This window comes from Scyliorhinus canicula, chromosome 4, assembly GCF_902713615.1.
Source record: "Scyliorhinus canicula chromosome 4, sScyCan1.1, whole genome shotgun sequence".
NCBI classification, from domain to species: domain Eukaryota; kingdom Metazoa; phylum Chordata; class Chondrichthyes; order Carcharhiniformes; family Scyliorhinidae; genus Scyliorhinus; species Scyliorhinus canicula.
Window position 1 is genome coordinate 35,800,068 of NC_052149.1, and position 13,477 is coordinate 35,813,544.

The 13,477-nt window shown below is 52.0% G+C and overlaps 1 protein-coding gene across 2 annotated transcripts in view; it reads left to right on the forward strand.

Annotated features, from left to right (window-relative positions):
- Positions 1 to 763: 763 nt before the first annotated feature.
- Positions 764 to 13,477, forward strand: part of LOC119964478 (transmembrane protein 275) — a 59,900-nt gene continuing 47,186 nt past the window's right edge. Inside the window, exon 1 of one of the 2 annotated variants that reach the window (XM_038794025.1) lies at positions 764 to 1,037. The gene's annotated coding sequence lies outside the window, so the exon portion shown is untranslated. Of the gene's footprint in view, positions 1,038 to 1,345; positions 1,462 to 13,477 lie in introns of those variants that run through there. The other variant, XM_038794026.1, reaches the window with a different exon arrangement.

Genomic DNA, 13,477 nt, shown 5'->3' on the forward strand with positions numbered 1-13,477 from the left:
ACTTTCCTCTGAGCCACCCAGCTGGCTGGGGGGGGGGGGGGGGGGGGGGGCAGCAGGACGGTTTATACACAGACACCATGTCCTGATGTCCCGCTGGGGTGGCAGCACCTGCAGTCTGCTCATACCCAGCACACTGCAGCAGGAAAGCCTAGCCTCATGCCTGTGAGCTGGGTGCTGGCACAACAGAGCAGGGCCGGCAGAGATGGGGGGGGGGGGGGGGCACAGGGGAGAAGGGGGCAGCTCCCCAGCTCTGGGGGTAAAGCACATTCTCAGATTTGAACTCGAGTGTAGCCTGTGAGCTGGGTGCTGGCACAACAGAGCAGGGCCGGCAGAGATGGGGGGGGGGGGGGGGGGGGGCACAGGGGAGAAGGGGGCAGCTCCCCAGCTCTGGGGGTAAAGCACATTCTCAGATTTGAACTCGAGTGTAGCATTATCCCCATGTCTGAGAGCAGGTTTGTCCAAACTGCTCCCGGAAGGGTAACGCATATATACATTACACTGTATAGATATAGCTGTGAGCAAGGTACACATTGGCAGAGGCGGGAGAACAATCCACTGGACCTTAATAAAGATTGATATTTCCAGCTGACATCTTTGAGGACCGCCTCGATTTTAGTTCGTGTGTATCTGTGCTGGGTGTTATTCATTTCACCGCCTTAAGGAACTGGCTTTGGCAAAGAGTCATCCAGACTTCAAACGTCAGCTCCCTTCTCTCTCCACAGATGCTGCCAGACCTGCTGGGGGCGGGGGGTGGGGGGGGGGGGGGGGGTGCAGCATTTCCTGTTTCTGTGCCTTACAGATGTTGCTCAACTTCTGGGAGAAGGCCCCCTTTCACATTCCTCTCCTGGGGTTGCGGGTGAATCCCATTCCTATCCAATCGGGCTAATTGGATTATCCCCCCTGTTGTCGGTGTGGGGTAAGGGATTGGGGATGGTGGTGATGGAAACCCCAAGAGGAGGAGCGGCTGTGTGTGTGTGAGCGGGGTCTCGGAGTGAAGGGCTCCCATTGCAGTCCGCGATCTCGGAGCGATAACAAAGGTGAGAAATGACTTTATCTTCAAAGCAAAGGCGTAAATATAAAGGATCGAGATTGCATGCAGACAGCTCCATGCATTCCCCGTGACCACTTCTGACGGGAAGAGCAAACCTGAGCCGGTTTTGTTGTATGTTAAACGGTTACATTGTCCGTCTTCAGTGCTCCATACAGCAGCCCACCCCCATCTCTGTGATAACCCCCCCCAGTGCTGACCCCCTGACAGGCAGAGCATGTTAAAGCAGAAAGGAGCCAGGGCAAAGCAGTTTCCCTCGCAGTTCACAGACTGGGAGGAGGATAATAACACTGCGGTGTTTTGTCTGGGGCTGAAAAGGCAATAATAGATATTGACTCGAGCTGGTCGCCGGATGCAGGGACCTGGGTCCAAAGCTGCTGTCGCTCAGCTACTCGGCTCGATGTGGACGCAAAGTAAGATTTGTGTGAACAGTTACTGAACCCCATGTTTACATGTTCTGTCCTCATTTGGATCTCCCGTAGCTCCTTCTAGAGCTTCAAAGGATCTTGAGAAACCTCGACGTTTTAGGAGAGAACAGTGTTCTTGTGAATAACCTCACTATCTTTCTAAATCAGCGTTTAAACTGGCTGCTGCCGGTGGGGTGACCTGTTTATTCAACACGCTGTCCCGGACACAGACCCTCAATCCTATCAAATGTTCTTTTCTCCTTTCCCACTCAAACTCGACTGATAACCCGGTTGTTTTGTGCCCTCACTTTTATCTTCTCTGCGTTTATAGCATATTGCATTCTCCCTTCATTTTTTCCAACCTTTCCTTCTCCTCTCTGATCCCTTTTCAATCTCCATCGCCCCGATCTTGTTTTATTTCTTCCCCCCTTTGATTCCGTCCATATCTTTAATTCTTATCATTTCCTATCAGCCAATGAAGCGACCCCAGGGTGCCAGCCCATCCCCTTGGGTTGATGGGATGGGAACGCGGTTGTTGGCTGGAGGGTTTTCCGGGAGTATGAAATGTAGTGACAGGGAAGCGGAGTAGGTCCCAGGAAAAGCAGGAAAGGGGTGACCCACCGCCTCACCTTGGTGCCTGTCTTCCTGATGATGTACATGCTGAATGGCAATTGGAAACTACCGCATTCAACCGCCTGAAACTGACCAGCCTTTGCACCGATGTGGCAACGATTTTGATTTTAACTTCTGGCGATTCATTCCACCAAAGCGAATGAATTATCCTCGTGGGGGCAGGTTTTGCAAGGACTCTGTTAAGTTGGTCGCAGACAGGTCTCAGTATCACCAAGGTAATAAACAAAATGAGGGTCTCATATACCAGCGTTGTGGAATGCATATAGGGGTGATACTTTTACCTTTCGACATGTGTATGATTGGTGAAGGAATGGTTTTTCAATTCCTCTTTATTATTTTCCAGGGCTGATAGGATGCTAAAACCTAGTTAAGTTGATTTTAAGGTTTCTTAATTGGTGTAGTTTGTTGGGGGTAATTTGGCAAAAATTGTTTTGTAGCAATGTAGTATATGGTCATAGGGTGCACCTTCCAATTAAAAACATGCTTGTGTAGGGCAGCGCGGTGGCACAGTGGTTAGCACTGGCCTCACGCCACCGAGATCCCAGGTTTGATCCCGGTTCTGGGTCACTGTCTGTTTGGAGTTTGCACATTCTCCCCGTGTTTGCATGGGTTTCGGCCCCACAACCCAAAGATGTATAGGCTAGGTGGATTGGCCACGCTAAATTGCCCCTTAATTGGAAAAAATGAATTGGGTACTCTAAATTTAGTTTTAAAAAACACTGCTCTCTGAGACTACAGACATCCTCTGCTGTGGTTTGATCCTCATCAACTTTTGGATGTTCCAAGGTGCTCTGAAGCCAGTGAAGTACAGACACTGGTGGAATGGGGGAAATGGAGCAGTTAATTTGCACACAAGTTACTACAAACATCAAGGTGATTAATGACCAGATGTTGACTGAGGGATAAATATTGGCCAGGGATAAATATTGGGGGCAGCACGGTAGCATGGTGGTTAGCATAAATGCTTCACAGCTCCAGGGTCCCAGGTTCAGTTCCCGGCTGGGTCACTGTCTGTGCGGAGTATGCACGTCCTCCCCGTGTGTGCGTGGGTTTCCTCCGGGTGCTCCGGTTTCCTCCCACAGTCCAAAGATGTGCGGGTTAGGTGGATTGGCCATGCTAAATTGCCCTTAGTGTCCTAAAAAATAAGGTTAATGGGGGCGGGTTACTGGTATAGGGTGGATACGTTGGCTTGAGTAGGGTGATCATTGCTCGGCACAACATCGAGGGCCGAAGGGCCTGTTCTGTGCTGTACTGTTCTATGTTCTATGACCTCCTGGATAGTGTTTTTTCTCTTCTTGCGAAAAGTACCACAGGATCTAATCTATCAACCAAAGAGAGCAGCTAGTCTATGCTGTGACTGCTTATCCAAAAGATTGCATCCTTCATAGTGCAGTACCCCCTCAGTACTGCACTGAAGAATCGGCCTAGATTTTTGTACGTGCCTTTCTGGAGAGGGACTTGAACCACAACCTCTGATTCAGAAGAAAAACTGCTGCTAACTGAGTCACGGTTGATAGAAACATAAAACTCTTCATTGATTGCAGTTATACCCAGCACAAATGAAGATGCTTGTGGTTGTTGGAGGTCAGTCGCCTCAGTTCCAGGACATCACTGCCTCAGGGTGGTGTCCTCGGCCCAACTATCTCCAGCTGCTTCATCAACGACCTTCCTTCCAACATAACGTCAGAGGTGGGTAGGTTCACTACTAATTGCACAATGTTCAGCACCATTCGCAACTCCTAAGTTTTGAAGCAGTGCATGTTCAAATGAAACAAGACCTGGGCAATGTCCGGTTTTCGGCTGACAAGTGGCAAGTAATATGCACGCCACATAGGTGCAATGACCACATCCAGCAAGAGAGAATCTAGCCATTGCCTCTTGATATTTAATAGTATTGCCATTGTTGAATCCCCCACTATCAACATGCTGGGGGTTACCATTGACCAGAAACTGAACTGGACTAGCCATGTAAATACTGTGGCTACAAGAGCAGATCAGAGGCTTGGAATCCTATGGTGTGTAACCCACCTTCTGACTCCCCAAAGCCTGTCCGCAATCTACAAGTCAGGAGTGTGATGAATACTCTCCACTTGCCTGGATGAGTGCAGCTCCAACAACACTTAAGAAGCTTAGCACCATCCAGGAAAAAGCAACCCACTTAATTGGCACTCCATCCAGAAGCATTCTCTCCCTCCACCACCGACAAACAGTATCAGCAGTGTGTACCATCTAAAAGATGCACTGCAGGAACTTACCAAGACTCTTCAGACAGCACCTTCCAAACCCACGACCACCACCATCAAGAAGGACAAGAGTAGCACAGACCTGGGAACAACACCACCTAGAAGTTTCCCTCCATGCCATACACCATCCTGCCTTGGAAATATATTGTCGTTCCTTCACTGTCGTTGGTCAAAATGCTGGAACTCCCTCCCGAACAGCACTCTCGGTGTACCTATATCACATGGATTACAGTTGTTCAAGAAGGCAGCTTGCCACCACCTTCTCAAGGGCAGTTAGTGATGGGCAATAAATGCTGGCCCAGCCAATGAAGCCCATCTTCCTTGAATGAATAAAAAATATCAGTTGTGGAATTTTAAATTATTCACAAACCATCTTTGATGCTTGCCTGGCTAAAGTAGACAGTTTTATGCTAAGTTATGCGGAATCAATAACTGATTCAAGAAAGCACTTAACTCAAACAAGGTTGGAAAATCTCAGCCTGACTCGAAACGTTAGCTCCCTTCTCTCTCCACAGATGCTGTCAGACCCGTTGAGAATTCCCAGGATTTTCTGTTTTTGTTTCAGATTCCAGCATCCGTAGTAATTTGCTTTTATCTTGGCTCTTAACTCATTTTACTGAAGGTATTTGTAGTCATTGGAAAAAAGACATTCAACCTGTTTGTTGGACTTGAATTATATCGAACAATTCCTTGACTCGTCATTGTTGCATGGAACATTCTTCTCCATTCCTGCATTCTCCATTCTACCTACATTGAACAAAATGTTTGAAACACTTTTTTAATACTGAAATATTTCTGCATATTCTAACGCATTTGAATTAATTTAAACAATGTGATTTCTGCCGGAGCTTTGACTAAGAACTTTTTCCAGAAACTGATTCAACTATCTGATTGTGTGGGAGTATCAATGGTGAGAATTCACCCTTCAAATAAAATGTTTTCTTATGAGCCATTACTGGCAGTCTCACAGCAAGACCTAAGATCTTTGAAACCAATAAAAATCACTTCTGCATCAAGCCAAAGTATCTGAGCACCCAAAGGAACATTGAGACACCGTCTGAACACTTTCATTCATCACTGTGTCGCAACATACGCTTGAATCTAGTCATTTTATCCTGCTTGCAGCCTGTCAACATAAACTATACATGCTCAGAGCAAATATCAATTAAGGTCAATTAGTATCTAACAACTCACCATGGTAGCAATTAGGCCAGGAGGCATGAGTCTCTTTAAAAGAGTATTTTAATTTTAAATAGAGACTTGAGGACTGATGACGTAAAGAAATTATTTAAGGTTGGGTGAGTATTGAGGTAATTTTTAATCCCAAAATATGCTTTATTCAAAAAATTAGTAAAATCACTTTACATTATATTTAAAATTGAATATTACAGCAAGTCCGATAAAATTAAACTTTTCTCCACGCAGCCTTTTCAGAGGTGCCTCAATAGAATTGCAATATTCTTGATATTTATAATAAACATTCCATGTCAGGCACACGGCCCGAGGGCAAAACGTTTTGGATGTAATTCTACCACCGCGTTGTGCCTGGTGCTGATCGAGGCATGCTGGGTACACTGCAGGAGAGGCCCAAATTGGGCTACGTGCCAGGCATGAAGCCTAACGTAGCACCCAACTCGCGGCACCCAACGTGATCTGGATTATGATCTCGATCCAGACACGATCCAGCTAATTATATTGAAATGAGCCATTAGGCTCCTTTGAATTTGCATGGCTTACTTGAGGCCACATTCAGCTAGCGCCCGGGAGTCACCAACCGCACCGGCGAGTCCTCCCCCAAGCGGAGGCTCCCTGGTGGCCGGGGACAGGACAGGGCAGTACCCTGGCACTTTCTTGGCTCTTGGGCACTCTGGCAGTGCAACCAGGCACTGCCAGGGTGTCTGGTTGGCCTGCCAGGGTGACACAGATACCTCCTGGGTCCCAGGCTGGCAGTGCCAGGGTACCCAAGTTGGCACTGCAAAAGGCACTGGCACGGCGAGACCAGTAGATCCTGCTGGCGGGTTGCCTCCCCCACCGAAAAACACGTGGTGGGGAGGTCGACAAATCCCACCCGAAGTGTGGGCTAGATGGGGGAGAAACTCCCCAGGTACCACAAAATGACAGTGTGGGTGAATACCAGTGTGAATCTCACCCAAAAGCTGTCGGTAAACACCCAGCCAAACTCGCCCAAAATAGCACCTGGAACCTTTTTGGTTGAATGGCACCCTTCAAATTGAATATTACAAAAAGTGCAATGGAATTTGAGGCGTGATTCAATGGAAAAGTGTCAAAATCCGGTTTTGGTCACGTTTGGCGGAGAGTTTCGCGATAGCTGAATTGGTGAAAATATGACCCATATTCAAAAGCACTTAGTGCCAAAAATGATCCCTCATGGGATTCTTGACATTACTGGCTCCTTTGCTGTCTGATTCGTCCTACCTGTGCCTCAGCAGCTCGCCACCAGCAAGGGGGGGGGGGGCTGCTTTTAATCAGTCCCGCAGCACTCACTCACAGTCAACACACAAGCATGGCAGCACAGAGACCGGCTTTCCGCTTTGGGGATGACCACCTCACAAGGCTTCTTGATTTGATTTATTATTGTCACATGTATTAGTATACAGTGAAAAGTATTGTTTCTTGCATGCTGTACAAAGAATGCATACCATACATAGAGAAGGAAGGAGAGACTGCAGAATATAATGTTACAGTTATAGCAAGGTGAAGAGAAAAGATCAACTTAATTTGAGTCGGTTCGTACGTGACCTCAAACTTTGGTATCTTTTTCCTGACGGAAGAAGGTGGAAGAGAGTATGTCCAGGGTGCGTAGGGTCCTTAATTATGCTGGCTGCCTTTCTGAGGCAGCGGGAATTATAGATAGAGTCAATGGATGGGAGGCTGGATTGCGTGATGGACTGGGCTACATTCATGACCTTTTGTAGTTTCCTGCGGTCTTGGGCAGAGCAGGATCCATACCAAGCTGTGATACAACCAGAAAGAATGCTTTCTATGGTTCTTCTGGAGAAGTTGGTGAGAGTTGCAGGTGACATGCCAAATGTCCTTAGTCTTCTGAGAAAGTAGTTGTTGGTTGGCTTTCTTAACTATAGTGTCGGCACGGGGGGACCAGGACAGGTTGTTGGTGATCTGGACACCTAAAAACCTGAATCTCTTGATGCTGTGGATGAGAGGCGGGTCATCCTGTTCCCCCGAGGGGGTCGGTGGAACACCAGCAGGGTCAGCAATGCTGCCTGGGACGCAGTGGCAGCGGCTGTCAGCGCTGTTACCATTACAGGGAGGACCAGCGTCCATTGCAGGAAAAGACAAATGACCTTCAACTAGCTGCAAGCGAAAGTTACCACCATTCTCCTGGCATCAGTTACACCTGCCACCCCTCAGGTTCGCAGCCACCCCTCCCCCAATATACACTGGCTGACACCCCCTCCCCCCAATATACACTGGCTGAATCCCCCCCCTCCCCCAATATACACTGACTGACACCCCCTCCCCCCAATATACACTGGCTGACAACCCCCTCCCCCAATATACACTGACTGACACCCCCTCCCCCCAATATACACTGGCTGACACCCCCTCCCCCAATATACACAGTCTGACACCCCCTCCCCCCAATATACACTGACTGACACCCCCTCCCCCAATATACACTGGCTGACACCCCCTCCCCCCAATATACACTGACTGACACCCCCTCCCCCAATATACACTGGCTGACACCCCCTCCCCCCAATATACACAGTCTGACACCCCCTCCCCCCAATATACACTGACTGACACCCCCTCCCCCCAATATATACAGGCTGACACCCCCTCCCCCAAATACACACTGGCTGACACCCCCTCCCCCCAATATACACTGGCTGACACACCCCCACCAATATACACTGGCTGACACCCCCTCCCTCAATATAAACTGGCTGACACCCCCCTCCCCCCCAATATACACTGGCTGACACCCCCTCCCCCCAATATACAAGGGGTGACACCCCCTCCCAATATACACAGGCTGACACCCCCTCCCCCAAATACACACTGGCTGACACCCCTCCCCCCAATTACACTGTCTGACACCCCCCTCCCCCCAATACACACTGGCTGACACCCCCTCCCCCAATATACACAGTCTGACACCCCCCTCCCCCAATATACACTGGCTGACACCCTCTCCCCCCCAATATACATTGGCTGACACCCCCTCCCCCCAATATACACTGGCTGACACCCCCTTCCCCAAATACACACTGGCTGACACCCCCTCCCCCCAATATACACTGGCTGACACCCCCTCCCCCCAATATACACAGGCTGAATCCCCCCCTCCCCCAATATACACTGGCTGACACCCCCCCTCCCCCCAATATACACTGGTTGACACCCCCTCCCCAATATACACTGGCTGACACCCCCTCCCCCCCAATATACACTGTCTGACACCCCCCCCTCCCCCCCAATATTCACTGGCTGACACCCCTCCCCCAATATACAATGCCTGACACCCCCCTCCCCCCAATATTCACTGGCTGACACCCCCCTTCCCCCCTATACACTGGCTGACACTCCCCCTCCCCCAATATACACTGGTTGACACCCCCCCTCCCCAATATACACTGGCTGACGCCCCCAGCCCCCCAATATACACTGGCTGACACCCCCTCCCCCCCAATATACACTGGCTGACACTCCCCCTCCCCCAATATACACTGGTTGACACCCCCCCTCCCCAATATACACTGGCTGACACCCCCAGCCCCCCAATATACACTGGCTGACACCCCCTCCCCCCAATATACACTGGCTGACACCCCCCTCCCCCAGTATACACTGGCTGACACCCCCTCCCCCCAATATACACTGGCTGACACTCCCTCCCCCAATATACACTGGCTGACACCCCCTCCCCTCAATATACACTGGCTGACACCCCCTCCCCCAATATACAATGCCTGACACCCCCCTCCCCCCAAGATTCACTGGCTGACACCCCCTTCCCCCCTATACACTGGCTGACACCCCTGTCCCCAGTATACACTGGCTGACACCCCTGTCCCCAGTATACGCTGGCTGACACCCCCTCCCCCCCAATATACACTGGCTGACACTCCCCCTCCCCCAATATACACTGGTTGACACCCCCCCTCCCCAATATACACTGGCTGACGCCCCCAGCCCCCCAGTATACACTGGCTGACACCCCCTCCCCCCAATATACACTGGCTGACACCCCCCTCCCCCAGTATACAATGGCTGACACCCCCTCCCCCCAATATACACTGGCTGACACTCCCTCCCCCAATATACACTGGCTGACACCCCCTCCCCCAATATACACTGGCTGACACCCCCCTCCCCAGTATACACTGGCTGACACCCCCCTCCCCCCAATATACACTGGCTGACACCCCCCTCCCCCAGTATACACTGGCTGACACCCCCTTCCCCCAATATACACTGGCTGACACCCCCTCCCCCAATATACACTGGCTGACACCCCCTTCCCCCAATATACACTGGCTGACACCCCCTCCCCCAATATACACTGGCTGACACCCCCAGCCCCCCAATATACACTGGCTGACACCCCCTCCCCCAATATACACTGGCTGACACCCCCTGCCCCCAATATACACTGGCTGACACCCCCAGCCCCCCAATATACACTGGCTGACACCCCCTCCCCCAATATACACTGGCTGACACCCCCTGCCCCCAATATACACTGACTGACACCCCCTGCCCCAATATACACTGACTGACACCCCCTCCCCCCAATATTCACAGGCTGACACCCCACACCCTCTCAATATCCGATATTTGCACTTGTTCCTCAGAACCCCCTGGCACCCACCAGCCCAACCCCTTCATGTCCAGGTGGGGTGCCCACACATGCCACCTGCTATAGACGCCTCTGACTCATCAAGCGTGCGACCCAAAAAGCCTTTTGTTTGCTCCCGATAGAGAAAAAGGTCACAATAAATGGAAAGGGGCTAAGGGGCAGGGGGATGAATCCCAAAGATTTGAGTCTTCATCCCCTACGAGGAATAGGCCCTGGAAATTGTGGCTATGCCTGTGGCGAGAACAGTCACTGACAGCGAGCTTTGCACCACAGGAGTGAGGATCCACTGCCCCTTCACCCAGATGACCTGTCTACCTGTCTTGTGAGTTGTTCAGGCCAGGCAGAATGATCCTTCCCTCTCACTGGCCTCATGTCCATTGCCTCACAGGATCTCTATCTAATGAGGCCGGGCCGTCGGAGTCACATCAAGCCCCTCCAGCCCCTCCTCCCTCTGCCATCCAAGAACACCTCAGATGGGACCTCCGAGGAGACCACCATCAAGGCATTAAAGCTATCAACCCCCACCTTCCACCAGCGCAGAGTCATACATATCGGTGGGTGACATAAGTGGACAGTCTCCTGGGGCACAATCTGGTGAGCACCACTGGTTGTTGATGCACATCAGGTGGAGGGAGGAACATCCAAGGGAGACAGCAGTCGGAGGTTTGCTGGATCCCAGAACACAGCTGGGTCCCAACCAGGTGCTGAGCCTCTGGACAGTGTTCTCCCAGAGCTGATACAGATGATAGGCCAAGCTGTGAGATTCCGGAGAGGGTGGCAGCAACATTCCAGCGACTGAAAGGCCGATTGGAGGAGCCCCAAAGGCTGCAGGCATAGGAGCTGCATGGCACTGAGGCCAACACTCCTAGGGTGGTGACCACCGTGAAAAACCTGAAGCACAACGTCTGTGTCCTGAGTGGTGTTGTCCAAGGCCTGGCTCAGTCTGTGATGACCATGGCTGAAGGTCTCAACATCATGTCTCAGTCGCTGAGGGAAGTATCCCAGACACAGGTGGACATTGCCGAAGCACTGACGAGCCTGGCCCAGTCACTGAGGTGCATCGCTGAGGACGTTGACACCATGGTGCAGACTATGGGGTGCCTCCAGGACTGGCAGCGCAAGAAAAAGCAGAGAAGTCTGGAGCTCACTCCAGCTGCCCCACCATCACATGGGGTCCCCCAGGGCCCTCCGGGAACCATCAGGGAGGAGAAAACGCTGGAGGCCAACCTGGCGCCTGCCACCAAGGAGACTATGGTGGCCTCCAGCGCATCTCAAAGGCAGCAGGCAGAACACGGTGGAACGCCGGTAAGTCAGCTGGGGCTCGCCGGCTCCAGACCCTCCAGAGGACATCCGCCAAGGGTATCAAAGGGTGCGGAAAGCAGCAGGCTACCTCCACCACTGATGTGCAGCCAGGGGACACACCCAAACATCGCACTAGACCACAAAAGACCAAGAAGAGTGAGGAGTACTGAGTGGGAACTGGTGACGTCATTATCTGTAGCTAAGGGAAATGAAAATATGTCACAGGAAAATATTCACGATTAAAACATGTCATACCTCATACATGTGAATCCTCTGTCACATTTATCTTCACAGCGGGCCTGCCCCCACCTCTGTCCCCTGTTGACCTCTGCTCTCCCACTCCCCCCTCCCCCCCGGGCACAGTGGTCTAAGATCAAAAGCCCCAATGCAGACTCTGTTCAGAGGATGGGTATGAGCATGATGTCAGCAGAAAGACAGGAGTCAGACTTGAGCAGAAACTGAGGAGCCACCGGAGCTTTCCTCACAGTGAGATATCAAAACTCTCCTGCCTTGTATGGTGACCCGCTGATAGTGCTGACACAGGCTCATCACCCTGGAGTGATGATACACAGGCCCTAGGAGGGGGGAACAGGGTGATCAGGGTGGGGGCGATGTAATGGAGGGTGCGGGAATGAGGAAGAGAGGGAAACGTGGAGGAGGGTGAGGGTTTGGGGGAGGGCTGAGGGATTGGGGGAAGGGGGGATTGGGGGCAGGGAGGGAAATAGGAGTGTGGGGATGGGGAGGGAGGGAAATGTAGGGAGGGTTAAAATCGGGGAGGGCTGTTGCATTGAGGGACACAGCCTCGCCTCAGGAGAATCTGGAGATGCTGAGGGCCTCCCTGGTCCTCCTGGCATGTCAGACTCTTGCCGCTGCCTATCCTCCATCTTCGGTTCCTCCTCGGGCTTGTGCTCCAGCCCCTTTTGGATCTCCTCATTCTCCTCCTCAGATGAGGCCGCATGCCCCTCTGCCACCTCCTGCTACTCCTTCTCCAGCATGGCTCACCGCTGCTGTGCCAGATTGTGGAGGGCGCAGCAGACTGCCACAATGCGGGAGACCCTCTGGGGGATGTACTGCAAGGCACCGCCAGAGTGGTCAAGGCATCGGAACCACATTTTCAACAGCCTGATGTATCGCTCAATGACAGCGCGGGTATTGACTTGAGCCTCGTTGTATCGGTTCTCCGCCTCGGTCTCAGGGCGCTACATTGGTGTCTTCAGCCATGTCCTCAGTGGGTATTCCTTGTCCCCCACGAGCCAACCCATCATTCTGGGGTGATCCTCAAAGACACCGGGAATCTCCCGGAGCCACAGGATGTAGCTCCCAGGGTAGCCGGCACACGTGCACGATTCTGAGGCGGGGGTCGTACACAATTTGAATATTCAGGGAGTGGAACCCCTTCCTGTTAATAAAAGGGACTCCCTCTTGCCCCTGTGCTCTTAGGACAACATACATGCCATCGATCACCCCTGGACCTGATGCTGGCGAATCGTGCAGCCCCGGCAACTTGGTGGGCCTAGTCCAGGTTGTAGGTGATATAGTCTGATGCCCGGGCATATAGAGCATCCATCACCTTCCAGATGCACCTGTGGGTTGATGACTGTGATATGACACAGACCCCCGCTCAAGCCCTGAAATGACCCTGTGGCATAGGGGTTTAGAGCTGACCTTCACGGCCACTGTGAGTGGGTATCCTCCTCCTCCACGGGTGCCTCGTCTGCGAGGATGTGGCACCGGTGCCGCACTGTCTCTTCTGCGGCACTTGATGTCTGTCAGCTCACTGGAAGGCAAATGGCGCCTGTACACCTTGGGCCGTCGCTGGCCTCCCTCCTCAGCCTGATGCGTGGCCGAGTCTTCAGGGTGTGCGGAGTGCCAACGCCAGCCTGTGCTGTCGCTGCTGCCTTCTATGGCATCTCTCTGCCTCAGCTGCCACAAACAACGCAAGGGCAGCCTCCGCCCGATCGCTTCCAGCAAACATAGTTTTATCTGGAAGGAATTGGAG